This window comes from Mustela putorius, unplaced genomic scaffold (genome assembly GCF_011764305.1).
Source record: "Mustela putorius furo isolate JIRA1106 unplaced genomic scaffold, ASM1176430v1.1 tig00000107_pilon_pilon_pilon, whole genome shotgun sequence".
Taxonomy (NCBI): Eukaryota; Metazoa; Chordata; class Mammalia; order Carnivora; family Mustelidae; genus Mustela; species Mustela putorius.
This window is the reverse complement of record NW_025421284.1, coordinates 794,972-810,518: the sequence shown is the minus strand read 5'-3', so window position 1 is coordinate 810,518 and position 15,547 is coordinate 794,972. Positions and strand designations below refer to the sequence as shown.

General features: G+C 46.5%; 1 protein-coding gene across 9 annotated transcripts in view; it reads left to right on the top strand.

The window, feature by feature from the left end:
• SRD5A1 (steroid 5 alpha-reductase 1) overlaps positions 1-15,547 on the top strand; it is a 58,650-nt gene that overhangs the window by 33,609 nt on the left and 9,494 nt on the right. For 4 of the 9 annotated variants that reach the window (XR_006609311.1, XR_006609308.1, XR_006609309.1 and 1 more), the window contains exon 7: positions 4,647-7,494. The gene's annotated coding sequence lies outside the window, so the exon portion shown is untranslated. Of the gene's footprint in view, positions 1-4,646; positions 8,258-15,547 lie in introns of those variants that run through there. The other 5 variants (XR_006609310.1, XR_006609306.1, XR_006609305.1 and 2 more) reach the window with 5 other exon arrangements.

Below are 15,547 nucleotides of genomic sequence, written 5' to 3'. Positions count from 1 at the left end.
GGAGGGCCCCATTTATTCCCTATTTTAGTGCTGATGGCCAAATTTGAAAGCACCTAAAAAAAAAAGGAATGTTACTTGATATGAGTATCCTTATCCATCACTTTTGAAAGATGTGGTGAAGGAATGTTCAGCCCAACCAGTCTAGAAACATGTTTCCCTTGTCACCGTAAGCCAGTTCTTTTTGCTCGGAGTAAGAAATGTCTGTATTAGGGCCATAAGGGAAGAAACACCTGTGCGACAGGCGTCTGAGAAAATGCTCAGTATCCTGTGTCATCAGGGACTCGCCAATTAAAACCACCATGAGATGCTGCCACACCCCATCAGAGTAGTCAAACCCAGAACACTGAGAACCCCAGGCACTGGTGAGGGCATGGGGCAGAAGGAACTCTCCTGCGTCGCTGGCTGGAGGGCAGTGCAGTCACTTTGGGAGGCAGCATGGCAGTTTCTTACAGAGTTACACTCACTTTTAACCAAATGATCTAACACGTGTGCTCACCTGGTTGAAACGGGTTGAACACTTATTTATGTCCACACAAAAACACGCACATGAATGTGTGTAGCAGCTTTATTTACAATCGCCAAAACTTAGACACAACCAAGGTGTCTTCCACCAGCCGAGTGAGTGAAGAAACGGTGGCCCATCCCGACAGTGCGATATTATTCTGAGCTAAAAAGAAATGAGCTATGAAGTCACAAACAGGCCAGGAAGAAACTTGAAGGCAGAGCACTCAGTGGAAGGAGCGGATCCACAAAGGCCACGTGCTGTATGATTCCAGCTACGTGACATTCTGGAAGAGGCCGAACTTTGAAGACAGTGAAAAGATCAGAGGTTGTCGGGGTGGGGGAGGGGAGGACAGGTGGAGCTCAGAGGATCTCTAGGACAGCGAAACTACTCTGTACCATACTGTAACGACGGGCACACGTTACTACGCATTTGTCAAAACCCATACAGGATACAACGCCAAGAGTGACCACTAATGTCAACCATGGACTTCAGTTCATCATGATGTATTATTATAATATTATTACTTCATTATAATCGTTTGTATTTGTCATTTAAATGTTCATCTATTTTAGTTATTCAGTTTAAATGCTGTTTAGATTTTGCTCTATTTGAATTATTACTGTATTATTAATATCTCCAGTTATTACAAATGCACCATGCTAATGGAAGATGTTAATAATAGGGAAACCATGTCTGGGGAGAGAAAGGTAGATGGGAACTCTACTGTCCACTCAATTTCTGATGCTCTGATTTTCACGGGGCTGTGCTCCTGTTAAAAGGTGCCCAGGAGAGTGGACAGGTGACTCTGAGCTCTTCAGAGAGCCCTCGTGCTGGATGGACTTCTCAAAAGCAGGTGTGTAAACCCCAAACAGGGTCCAACTTCCCAGCAGTCGATTTCAGGACAAGCGTGCCACGTGTTTGCACAGCTAGTCCCTTCTGCAAACCAGACACTGTGGAGGGAGAGTTAAGGTCAGTGGGACGAGCCTGCCCCATGTGGCCACAGCTAGCTCATGTGGCACTTTGGGGCAAGTTATAAAAAGGTGCCCTTCTTCTCATCTACCTGTCAGAAAATTGTCACTAGGTGTTGACTGTTTCAGAAAAAGACACATCCATCTGCTAGAAAACTGTTTAGAGAAATACAAACCTATACTATTCACACCCCTGAGGGTATCCCCTAAATGTAGCACCCCGACACAGCCACCACCCATCAGCTCCTGGCCCATCCCTCCTGGTGACGGACTCCCTGGACGACAGACCAGGGCCCTGAGAAGCCTCTTCCTTCAGGCTCACAATCACACACCCCAGCTTAGGAGCCAGAGACATTTCAGATAATGGGCAGAATTCCTTTGTGCAGCCTCCTCAGGCACCCTTTGTTTCTCAGATTAATACCAAACAAATGAGCTGTTGTTCCGCATTTGTGTGTATTTCAGTCAGTTAATTGGATTCAGTTCTGCCTGACTGGGAAGATTTTCTGTCTTGAGCTCCTGGAATAGTGAAGTCTTGGGTCACAGTCCTAAAGTCTTCAGGGGACAGCCTCCCCACACATCTCCAGTACTGAGTGGCAACTTAAATCCTAAGAACATCCAATGCCTGTCTCTTATGGACTTTTTTTTTTTTCTGTAGTAAGTAACAATTTAGTTCAGGACAAGAGACACTATTCAAAGAAACATAAATAGCAGCCTCCTGGGAGCTTCCTGGCGCTGGACTAGTCCAGTGGGTCATGCAAAATTACCAAGTGAACACCAAGAAAGAGAAGGGGAAACAAGTTGCCCACTTGAAAAAATAAAAAGGAGCATGATGTCACTTTCACTTTTATTAGAAAACGTGTCTTATGATAGCCTCCAGTTGTTTCCTTTCTACTAGAAAAAACCCATTCTGCTCTGCAAGGAGGAACAGTCAACGTTTCCTCCTAGTCTGGCCTCCCTCTGGGCTCCTCGTTTTCTTGACAAACAGCACCTGCGAGTGCCAAGCTCAGGCTCTACAGAGATGTATACAGGACAGTTCTTTCTTCTTTTTCTTTTTTAACGTGGAGCGCTCCATGAATTTCTATGTCATCCTTGCTCCTCTTCTCTGTATCATTCCTGTTTTGGTTCGTGTGTTGCCAAAGCGAGCACTACGGGACAGTTCTTCACCTCAAGGCACTCCTTACCTGCCAGTTCTACAGACAATAGAATAATTTTTAATCGAAGTGGCAGGTGCAAATTATGTACAAGACACAGTGTCAGTGGAAGAGAGATGCCTGATTCTGCAGAGATACCAGATGACATTTCAGACTGGTCTTTGTGCCAGAAATCTAATTATTGTCAACCATTTAATTATCTTCCTGGACGCCCAGGAAGATGACATTAAACATCCCTTTGTACCTGAGTGGGGCCATAAAACTAATTCTGACTGACGGAATGTGGGCAGGTGTGATGTACAAAACATCCAGGTTGGCCCGTAAAGTCGTGGACACCTGATCTTTCCTCTCTTCTCCTATGGCAAGTTGGAGCTCCATGTTGGAAACAGCAGCATCCCAAGATGGAAGGCACTGGATCACTGAGTCATTGTCTGAAGGAGGGTGCCCTACCTGGGAAATCCCCAGTGGATATGGGGAAGGTGGCAAATGAATTTATTTTGTGGAGCCACTGGAATTGTGGGTTTTTTGCAACATGATTGCAACATGATAGCATGATTTATTGAGTAGTGTGGAAAGTGGTATCTTAAGGAGGTTGCAACTGTAACAAAACTATGTATCCATTTTCTTAGCAGTTGGGCAGGAGGCAAGGAAGACACATGGCTTATTGGATGGCTGAACATCTGCTTAGGTACTGACAAAACATGGCAAGAGGGCTGCCTGCAGAGACTTAGAAGGCAGACCTCATCACTGTAGGATAATAGGAGGACTTGCTGGAAAATTGAATATTAGAAATGTGTTTTAATTGGAAGTGGCCTGTTTGGAAAGGCAATGCAAGAAAGAGATGAGCTCAGGGAGTAATTGGCTATTTTGTAAGTAGAAAATGAAAGGTAATAGGATCCAGAAATTCAGGACCTTGTAGGGTTGCAAAAGGTAACTTGCGTCTAGCCCCCAACCAGTAAGTAATGGAATAAAAAATATTTTGACCTCATTAAGTACTGGTGCATCTTCTAAGTTAAGGTTCCTAAAGTGACTGAGGGCCAAGGTGTGAATAAGTGCATGGACTTCCCACTCATCCCGGTGGCCTCAGAGAGCTGAGACAGATTCAGAGCAGGGAGGAAGCGGTGAAACGAAGTAGCTTCCAGAATGACATCCAGAAAAGGGGTATGGTTACTGTTACAATTAGATCAGAAGCCACTTAGTTTTTGAAACCATTGTACTGCCAAGAATACCATGAGTCTGGACCCCCAAAATCCTTCAGTTGTTTGGGACATAAAAACAAACTGATTCTCCAGTCTTTGCTAAACAGGAACTGAGCTCCCAAAGCTGTATTGCCACCAGGAGAATACACTCTCCAAAGGCCACTCCCCTGTGGCCATGCATAATAAGGACCAAGGAGGAGCCCCCAGAGGGTGAGGTCTGGGTGGTCTCCACGGGATGTCAGCCTCCAGAGCAGAGAAGGTCATTACAGCGGTCCTGCAGGACTCAAGTGCATCTGTGATGGGTGTGAGCCTTCCCTGCTCCCTTTCTCCAAGAGGGAGGGTTCCGTGTGTTCCCAGACCCCGATCCACCACTATGGATTGGAAATCAGGGAAACCAGTGGAAAGTCAAGTATTTCTCAGGTCACAGGGGACCAGACCAAAAGGGCTGTTCCTGCTCTCCACGGAGAGGCCAGATCCACTCAGACATCCTGGGCCCTGAGTTGGTTACTGTAGCTGAACGGCTGTGTGCATTCTTTCTTGGGAAGAGTGCGCAAGCTCTATCCTGTGGGGAGAAAATGAAAGCAGTTTGGTGGAAGGGTGGCCAGCAGCAGAGATGACGTTCTAACTTGATTCCCTTGCTTCATTTCCCTCCTGGGTTACAGTAAATGACAGTTCCCTTTCTCTTGCCTCTGGGGACAACCAGATTTGCTCTGACCCATGTAATATGGGCAGAAATGGTGCGAGCCTGTGTTGGCTTGTGCTGTTTAAAGAAACGATGAAAGCTTCCATACACACTTGTCTTTCTTCTTTTCTGTGTCCTAAGATGTTCCCACCACATGGAGGAAGGCTTCTCAGGAGAGCCACCCAACCAACCAGGGACACCCACACGGATTCAGGTAAGTGAGAGTGAGCTGCCGTTATGTTGAGGGACTGAGGCTTAGCATTACTTGCCTAAATAATCCTGTCTGGAACACTGGTCGGGAGTCCACATGGCAGGTGAGGGAAGGAAGCAGGGTGTTGAGCTGTAGTGAAAATAGAGGCTGGAGCGTGTTCGCCAGAGGGGGGCCTGGGCTGGAGGTCACGAAAGACACGACTGAGGATCCGTCATAGGCTGAGGAGACGAAGGTCACAACAAATTAACCATGAGGTGGGATCCTGGACCGTAAAAGGACGTTCGAGGAAAAGCTGGTACAATTATACAAGATCTGTAGTCAGTGTTGATTTCATGGTTTCATGATTGCATGAAGGGCGTATGGGAACTCTCTACTGTTTTGCAACTTTTCTATGATCATCTAAACCTATGACAAAGTGAAAGAATGAAAAAAATACATTGCAGGGCATGGCGTCAGATTGAACAGCTAAGCAGGAATTCAGGAGTTCTGTCTAAAGGGCCTCTGGCAAGAGGTGGTGGGGGTAGGAGGGCTGGTAAGGGACGTAAGGTCGGCGAAGGAGGCAGATGGAAACCCCCAGCCACACACGCGCTACTATTTCAACACCTCCGACTCTGATACCAGATGCCCATGACCGTGGATGGCACATGGGTCCTGACTCAAATGGATGTCCAGGGTGACTTGTTGCTCGTCTCAGACATTGAGCTGGTGGCGCTCCTTCCATCCTTTCTGTGCTCAGCCAAGATTCATCCTTGGAGCCGAGACACGGATATGCCTAGAAGTAGAGAACAATGAGGTAAGTAGGGAAATAAAAAAGGCTGTATCCAGTTGAGATATGGTCAAGATTTACTATTCTAATACCTAGAACCCAAACTTTCCATTATGGATGAGGTGCAACCTGACCCACCAACTTGGGGTGAGTGTGTCCCCATTCATCATCAGGTGGGGCTTATGTCTATATCCCTGGTCCCCAGTGGGTAGCATAAATACGTGGTTCAGAGTGAGACACCTGTGCACCCTGTGTTGCCTCTTTTTCCTTGTGGGGGTTTCCTCATGTCTCCTTGACTGGGGAAGAAAAGCCCTCATGTGTGCTTTAGGGGTGGTCTTGAACCACATGGAGGAGCCAGCTGGAGGTGGTCTGCTGCAGCATATCAACCCCATCAAGAAAGATCCAGAAAGACCATACTGGAGGAAGAGCTCCACAAAAGCCAGAGGGTCAAGGAGTTCATTAGCTCGTCCACTCTGTCCAGACTGAGAAGGACCAGGACAGATCTGCCCTCACGGACAGGTGGCAGCTACTGGTGTGTGCGGTTGCTCAGAGGCTTAGAAGCGAAAGGTTGGGAGATTGGTAACAAGGAGGTGGAGGGAGAGGCACATGCTCGGACTCTCAGCATTTTATGCGGCATCTTTGGATTTCCAAATGTAACTGATTTGGAAGTTTCAAAAACACTGCACAGACCAAACCATGCATGTCCTTGGGCTTACCTCCAACCTTGGGACACTTGTAAATTATAAAAACAAATGCAACAAAACAAGTGTTAGAGACCTGCCACGTTCCTGCATTTCCCAACAAATCGGGACAAATCACAAATTAGAGATGAAAGGAGAAATGTTTAAGTCCCTTCGTTTGGGCTCCAAAAATTGAGGTTGGGAATTCAGGTGAACAGAGGATGCTGGGCAATGTCCCCCATTATCACCAGAGCAGGACCACCATGCCCAACTACACCCAGGACACGATACACATCAGGTTTCTGTGACATCAGATACAGCTGGTTCTCGATACTCAGTTTACATTGGCAAAGCGGCAGCACACACCAAATTAGCGAAGCCTAGGCCACGGCCCCTAAAGAAGATACGGGGTTAGTTTCCTCTGAGCCTCTCGTCATAACCTTTCCATCAACCAATCAATACATAATTCTGCTTCCTTGTTAATTAATGAATTATTGAAGACACCTTATTTTATATGTATATAGTCGATCTGTTAACATTGGATTCACTGTCAGTAGTGCTACAGCGAGCGTCCAAACCCGCCCCTCTCTGCAGGGCCCATCACAGCCTTCTTGCCCTAGGATAGCTAGACAGCGTGTGGGCACTGTTTTGGGGCCCCTTGAGACAGGGAAATCCACAGAAGGCGCCACAGCGAGGACAACATGGGACTCTAGACTGCATAAAGGAGACTTAGTTGTTGTTGGAGGGGGGTGGTTCGAAATGAGAAGGCAGAGCGCCGCTTTGTTCTCTCTCCGCTGGAAATGAAAGCACACACTGGGTGACTCCTTTTTCCCCGACTCCGCACGTGTCCGAGATTGTGGCCGTGTTGCCGGTGCTGACTTGGGGGTGGGGTAGAATACACATTTGAGCAAGCAGGTCAATCACTGATATGGAATCCTCTAGTAAGGAGGATCGACTTGTGTGTATGTGTGTGAAAATTACCTGTGTGTGAGATGGGGAGGAGTCAGGAGGCCGGCACAGACAGGTGCCAAGACCAGGGTGACAGACATTTACACCCCCCAACACACCACCCCCAGCTCACCCATTACCGTGGCGACGTCCACAGACAGGGCTGGAAAAACTGAAGTCCGGGGTCACAAGTCTCAGAAGTTTCCATCTTGTGTTAATCCCAGGGGCGTCATGTGCTGCGTAGAACCCACCCAGCACCCCCAGGCCCCACGGGAACTGTGCTGGCTGACTGGAGATGGTGGCAGGCGCTGGAGAACCAGGAAACCGATGCATGGCGTTGCCTGTCTCGGCCCAGCTCTGCGGCTACCTTCACCAACCCTCCCGGTGAGTTCTGCCCACCAACCCTCCCAATGGGTTCCTACCCACCCAAAATATCTTCACAGGAAAATATTTTGCACATATCATGAATGTTTCTCGTCAATTGACTTTTAAGCCAAAGAGAGAACCCTTAATAATGTGGGTGGGCCTCACCTAATCAGATGAAGGCCTTAAGAGCAAACACTAAAGCTCAGAATCTGTGAGAGCAAGAATTTTATTTTGAAGGTCAGATGGTGTTTTGTTTGTCAAATGTCACTAAAGACAAACACTTCTAAGCATAAAAGTAAATAATGAAGTTTTTTGTTATTTTTTTCCACTTTTTGAGAAGAACAAATCAATGTCTTCAAAAGATAGAAAGCAGAGAAAAAAAAAAAACCCTTCCGCCATCTTAGGAAGAGCAGTTCAGAAAAAGTACAAAGGTTCATGCAATCCATGTTTCTATTCATAGTGAAAAGTGGTTTAAGTCCCCCGGGAGTAAAATGCAGATTCCTGCAAATACATTGCCTGGTCAGTGAATGTAAGAATATCACTGATCAAACTGCATCTTCACGACGGTGTTTCTTCTTTAAGCACAACCAAGAAGTCACCAGGAAGAAGCAGGGTTCCAGGTTTTTACCCTCCTCTTCGCCTGGTGTTTTATACACTACCTGCTGTGCACACGATGCTTGAAGTCTGTGTGCAGTTCATTCCCGAACAGTGTGCCTGTATATTTCAAACCTAGAAACCCACCAGACCTGAAGCCCGAAATAAACTTTTTTCTCTAGTCAAATCTCAGCAATATTTATATAGCTAAAAACACTGTGTTTTAGAAGTGATAATTAAATATTAAAATATTATGCATAATACTAAGACGATCTTGGGATGAGTAATGCATGATAATAGTGAGAGCATTCCCTGAAAGTTAAATACAAAGAGATGTTTGGCATAATTATGAAAGAGGAAGATGAAATGGAGGGAGAAGGGGAACACTCTGTCTGACCACCTACAGGAGGGTTTGGCAAGATTTTTCTAGCAAGATAGTAAATATTTTCAGCTTTGTGGGCCGTAGGGTCTCAGTCACGATGACTCAACTCTGATGTGATCACTCAAAAGCAGCCAGAAACAGCATGGACCAAGTAGACATGGATGTGTCCCAATAAAACTTTATTTGTAAAGAGAGAGGGCCGGAACTGGCAAGGGCCAAAGCTTTAGACCCCCGATCTATGGTAGACAGACTATGAAATTAACGAAGAATGCAATGACTCACTGGCCATCACAGACCCTCCATAACCACTCAGAGAAAATTAAAAACCACGTTGGGATTTAATAATATGTCTGAAGCATCAATTCACTATGAATTATTTCATACCTGCACTTAAATGGAAAACTACAATTTACTTTACGTTTCTAAAAGGATTTTAAAAGACATGGAAGACGTATTTTATTATAAGGTGAATTAGAATGCAGGATACTCACAGTAAATTAAACAGCTATGGTTCTCAGGGAGTAAGTAATTCCGTGCTTTCCCAAGGAAATTGCTTTAGAATTTCTTTTAAATATTTATATCCCTTGTTAAATTTACTGTGTTGGTTTTAGAAACTGGAATTTCCAATAAAAGTGATAAGTGATGGGGAACATTTTTAACCTGATGAGATATTATAGCTCATTTGTTTTAAAACAGTAAAAGGAGAAACGTTATCAACCAGGGCACCTGGGTGGCTCAGTGGGTTAAGCCTCTGCCTTCAGCTCAGGTCATGATCTCAGGGTCCTGGGATCGAGTCCCGCATCGCGCTCTCTGCTCAGCGGGGAGCCTGCTTCCTCCTCTCTCTCTGCCTGCCTCTCTGTCTACTTGTGATCTGAGTGTCAAATAAATAAATAAAATCTTTAAAAAAAAAAAAAAAAAAGAACCCCCCCCCCAATTCCCTGCACTCCCCTGGGGGCGTGTCCTGCCCGAGCTTGAAGGACTCCCGGCCACCTCTCACCGCTGTGTGATTCCTCCTGTCCCTGACTGCTCGAAGCCTTGGTTTCCTTATCTGCAAAATGCAAACCATTGAAGTGTTCCCTCGAAGAGCTGTTGCTCTGATTAAATGAGACGGTGTTTAAGCCCCCGAGACAGGGCCTCTAGGCCAGGCTAGGCTGGCTCTTAGCCCAGCTCAGGGTCTGCTTCCTGAATTCGTTCTGCCTTCTTCGGTGAACAGGAGCCTGGGTCAACTTGCCTTCTTTAGCAGAACAGCACCTGTCCTTACACAAGTACCCTTGTTTCGATGGCAGCATTACATTTTAAATATGTAATTATAAGTCAGGGTTTTCCAGAGAAATAGGCCAATAGACGGATCGATGGATCAATAGATAGATATAAAAAGATATATTCTAAGTAATTGGCAAGTCTGAAACCTATAGGGCAGACGGGCAGGAAGGTGGGCCAGAGTTTCAGGCAGGAGTTGATGTTTCCACCTTGAGGCAGAATTCCTTATTCTCTGGGAAACCTTAATGCTTGCTAGTAAGGCCTTCATCTGATCAGATTAGGCCCACCCACATTATCAAGGTTCTCTCTTTGGCTTAAAGTCATTTGACGATAAACATTCATGATATGGATAAAATACCTTCACAGGAACACCTGTATTAGTGTTTCCCCAGACCACTGGGTACCATGGCCCAGCCAGGTTAACCCATAAAGCCAACCACCTTGTACTGCAAGTGATCTCTTTTCAGAAAATTCTGCCCTTGAAAATATCACCATGTATACAAAAAAAAAAAAAAAAACCACCAAAAAATTACTAAGTTTTACTCCAGAGGGATCCACTAGAGGGATTGATAATATTCTGGGGCAGGTCAAGGCCTCGGGCTGTTGGAGGCAAGCACAGGAGGAGAAGAGAGGGTAGGAGGTGCCAGCCTGCTCTCCGGTGTTCCCCCCAGAGCCCCCAGGCTGCCGTCAAACACCCAGACTTTCCTGGGCTCCCACCTGCTGCCGTGTGTGTGGGGTCAGATCCCAGATGGGCCAACAGGATGGCAGGCCCCTGCCCTCAAAACCAGACCTGTGTTACCCTGCCTTTCACAGGGGATTTATTCCAACCTTCCTACTCATCAAGTGCCCACTGGCCCTGCAGGACCAGGAAGCCACAACCCAGTCAGAAGGGGGAGGCTGCGGGAATGACTGCGGCGGGGATAGGTCAGCTGTGGGGCTTTCCTGGGAGCGAGAAGCAGGGGGAGGGAGGAGGGACATTTCTCTATCTTGAGAAGGTCAGGGAAGGCTTCTTGGAAGAGGTGACCCTCAGCGGTCTTAAATCCTGGAGCAATTTTGAGAAGATCGAAACACACACAACCTGAGCCCATTTGTTAGGTCCAAAATGAAAGGGTGATTTGAAAGGGTCCAAATGAAAGAGTCCAAAATGAAAGGTCCAAAATGAAAGACTTAAGACTTTCTCTCTAACATGAACCATATAAATGGTCCGAGTCCATTCAGAGTCACTAATTCCCTATGTATCCCCGTCGCCCATTCTTCTCCCATTCCTGTGAGCCTGAATTAGGCTTATCAGAAGTTATCTCTAGGAATTTCATACAAATCTCTTCAAAACAACATAAGCTCATCTATATGCGGTGTATACAGCAGCTTAAACAAGCTGGCGGAAGTGAACCAAAACCCAACAAGCAGCAATGGCCTTGAACGTTTCCAAAAAGGCTGACGATCCATTGCAAGCATCGAGAGGGTCGGAGGTCACCTAACTGAGCCGAGGCCTCTGAAAAATCAACCCGGACAAGTTCAGGAACCAGAGAACTGACAAACCCACGGGGACATCTGAGCGTACCTGTGTCGTTCAGGCCTTTCTGCGGGAGGAGAATTAACGGCTCCTCACGGTCCTTCTTCACAGCAGTGGCCCCTGTTTGGCGGGGTTCTCGGAGGGGAAGTGAGCCCAGAACCAAATGTGTGCTTGGGAGTCTAATTTACACGTGAATGAAACGCAGGGGCTCAGTGGCTGGGAGAGCGGGGCCACCGGCTTCCTGTCCGCTTGGCCGCCAGGACAGCGCGCACATGGGGCTCACGGGCACTTACGGAGTGGGGCTGGTGAGCGAGCCGTCAAGAAAGAATGCTCGAGATGGTTTTGGTGGAAAAAAAAAAAAAAAGTGACTTTATTACAGCATAGGGGCAGGAGCCATGGGCAGGAGGAGCAGCCTAGGGCTGAGAGGAGTGGCTGATGCTCGCTTTGTAGTTAGTGGGCCTCGGGGATAGTGACATCTCTAGGAATTTGTGTCTGTTCAAAGTGAGGCTTTGATCTCCCTGATATGAGGAAGTGGAGATGCAACATGGGGGGTTTGGAGGGTAGGAGAAGAATAAATGAAACAAGATGGGATCGGGAGGGAGACAAAACATAAGAGACTCTTAATCTCACAAAACAAACTGAGGGTTGCCAGGGGTCAAGGGGGTGGGGAGAGGGGGGTGGGGTTATGGACACTGGGGAGGGTACGTGCTATGGTGAGTGCTGTGAAGCGTGTAAACCTGGCGATTCACAGACCTGTACCCCGGAGCTAATAATACATTATATGTTTACTAAAAATTTTTTAAATTAAAAAAATATTATGTTTTCTCTAAACAGAAAAAAAAAAGTGAGGCTTGTCAGACCTTAGAGAGCTAGCTATTGTCAAGATAGCTTACCTTGGAGCGCCTGGGTGGCTCAGTGGGTTAAGCCTCTGCCTTCGGCTCAGGTCATGAACTCAGGGTCCTGGGTTGGAGCCCTGCATTGGGCTCTCTGCTCAGCAAGGAACCTGCTACCCCCTTTCTCTCTGCCTGCCTTTCTGCCTACTTGTGATCTCTCTCCCTGTCAAATAAATAAATAAAATCTTTTTAAAAATTTTAAAAAAATAGTTTACCCTTCATTATCCAGTAAAACTCTGGTCATGAGGCCCTTTGGCAATGCCACCTTCTGTATGTCTCAAATGTGTATCAGTGGGCCACATGTTAAGATGATTTTTGTTGTTGTTGTTATATTTCTCTTGCCTCTTTATTCTTCTCCTCATTTCCCCCCAAACATATTTTTTAAAAATTTTATTTATTTATTTATTTGACACAGAGAGAAAGAGAGAGAGAGACAGCAAGACAGATACTACAAGTAGGGAGAGTAGGAGAGGGAGAAGCAGGCCTCCCGGTGAGCCCAATATGGCGCTCGATCACAGGATTCTGGGATCATGACCTGAGCCAAAGGCAGTCCCTTATCAACTGAGCCACCCAGGCGCCCCCCCCCCCATCCCAGAACATTTTTGACCCTTAAACCTTTCAGGTTGCTCAGGGTGGAAGGTCTTGTCTTCTCCCACTTCACCTTGCTGAATAAGGAGGGGAGGGACATCTCTTCTACCGGTCAGCACTGGTCAGTTGGGAATGTATATGTAGGAATTTTGAAAGGCAGAGGCAGCTGAATCCAAGGTAGACAACATGCACAAACCTCCTTGAGTAGAAAGGATCCTCTGTCTGCATGAAGGTGTCTCCACCAGTAGAGAGACTTCAGAAAAAACAGCAAAACGTGATTAAAATGAATGAAAAAGAAGCCCAAATAAGATCCTTTGATGACCAAAATCTCCCTCCAGTCCAGAAGTTTAATTATTAAAGCAGTGGGAGGGATGGTTTGAAGCGCTGGTAGGAGTATTCATATCTTCTAGCAATCCTGTTACATTTTTGTGACGATCTGAGATATATTCACAGCATCCCATTCTGATCCTGGGGCGCCCGCCTCCTCGGGCTGCTGTCAGAACATTGAATCTACTCTATTTTGTAGGATTGCTTCAGGCATCTGTGTTACTTCAGTATCTAACCCACAGTGCTGCCTGGGAGTCATTTAGGACTTTGATCGTGTACTTATCAAGGGCTTCCATGTACCAAGTGACATCCCCCAGTCATAAAGAGGGAACAAAGGTAGGTGTCCACACCAGTGAAACGTGAAGTGTGTCCGCAGTTCTTTTGAATTCGGAAGGTTGGCTGGGTTAGTAATGGTTTTCAAAGTGCATTGGTTCATCCAAATAAAACCCAGAGTGCAATGACCTAGCCAGCCTAGGGGAAGCCATGGCCTTAGGTTACAGCCATGTACCCACTGGGTCCCATTAGGAGCCTGCTGCCTAATTCTGGGCCTGCTTGTCTAATCAGTAGCAAACCAATCAGTGGCCTGAAGAACAATGATCAGTGAACGTATTTCGGATGGCGGCCATCTTAACTGCCCTGGGCCCTTCGCCCAGGTATCATCATTATGGTTTCTCTGTTCCCAGCAGAGAATCGTTTTCAGACTCAGCCGCCCAGTTGTGGGGGTGAGCCATATATATTTGTTCCAGATCTGATATATTCCATCCTGCATATACCGATAAGTTGGAGTTTGTCATTTAGACATTCTCTGGTACGTATTTATTTGTGGATGATGGCCGAGGAGATTCCAAGTGGTCCTGATCACAGGCCAGAGGGCAACATTTTGTTTTGTGATAGATCTATCAGGAAATATCGTCATACTTGTGTCACAGGTTGTAACTGAGACATGGGTATAGAAGGAAAGCCCGTGATGGGGAGACCCACCAAGGCAGACCAGATGTGCCCAAAAGGCAGAATCCTATGTATCCGGCAAGCTGTTTGATTTTGATGTTCAGCAAAACGCTGGGCCCGTGTTAAGAAGGAATTATCAGTACAAATTGGGGAAAAGAGAATGAGAAAGAGAGGTACAATGTTCGGTGTCATTTGAAGAGAAGTCTGAGGTCTTCCACAGGTTCACGGGAGTAAGAAAGCATGGAAGTTGGCACCGTGGGGTCCTGTGAGGAAGATACAGGTTGAATTCTTGGTAAAAGAATCCACGAGGAATGGCTTTCTCATTGTATGGCGATGATAAATGATCCGGCTAGTAGGGACCCTTCCGTTTTGGAGTCAAGTCCCCCTCTCCTAGAATTCCTATTCTCTAAGTAAATCCCATCTCTCGGGTCTGTCTGAGGTGCATGTTAGTTACTGTCAGATCAGGTTTAGGGAGGATATGGTCTGAGTATTGGTGTCGAGATTCATGGGTTAACCCACCCTCGAGTGAGTAATTCAACAGAGTGCTGTAGGCCCCATCTCTGGACAGATCTACGGTGAGAACAGGCATCCAGACAGTAATTCAAAGGGCCTTCCCCCTGCTGGTTGCTCTGGGGCAATTCTCGTTCTGGGAAGTCCTACTAGTAAATGAGTAACCCAATTTTCTTGAGTGGAAATGCTGACTTTGGCAAGATGTCATTTTCAGGTGTGGGTGTCCTCTTTCACCCTCCCAGAACATGTCGGATGCCGGGCCGAATGCAAACAGCAGTTAAATTTTAAGTCCTGGGCTAATTTGCTCAGTTATTTGTGCAATAAAGGATGGTCCATTGTCCCTTTGTACAGACCAAGGCAGTTCAGATCTAGGGTTGCTTTCCCTTAATAAACATTCTGTCACTTCAGTGGCCTTTTCTGTTTCACAAGGGATCGCTTCTATCCATCCAGAAAAGGTGTCTGCATAGACCAGTGAGTATTTATATCCTTTACAAGATGGCATTTGTAAAATCTAGTTGCCAGTCCTCCCCAAGATATGTCCCCCGACTTTGGACTGGTTTTAAGGGGCAGGGTTGAGCCCTCTGGGATTTACTTATGTGCAAACGACACAGGGTTCCTAGTGGTTACGGGAATCCCATCAGAGGTATTCTTAATCATCTGCTGCACGGCCTTTTCACCCAAACGAGTAGCCTGATGTATACCATGCATTGGTTTCCATTGGTTGCCTTTGGGTATAAAGACTTTTCCTCTATCGTTTTTAAACCAGTCTTGTGCATTTTTTTTGAAAATCCCCATTCTGGGGCTACCCAGATTTCTTGGTCCGAGTAGACTGGGGCTATATCTGTTACTGGTGTCTGGACTGGTGTAGGACTCGGGACTTGCACAGTCTGCAAGTGATTGCCTCTAGAGTCCCTAGACAGGTCCTCTGACGTCCCCTGAGGTGAATTACAGCCTCTGTCTTAGGTTTGGGTACAGTCTGTAGAAGGGCTGTTAGTTCAGGCCCATATTTAATGGGAAAGTTATGGCTTGTTAATAAGCCTCTCTCTTTCCAAATTG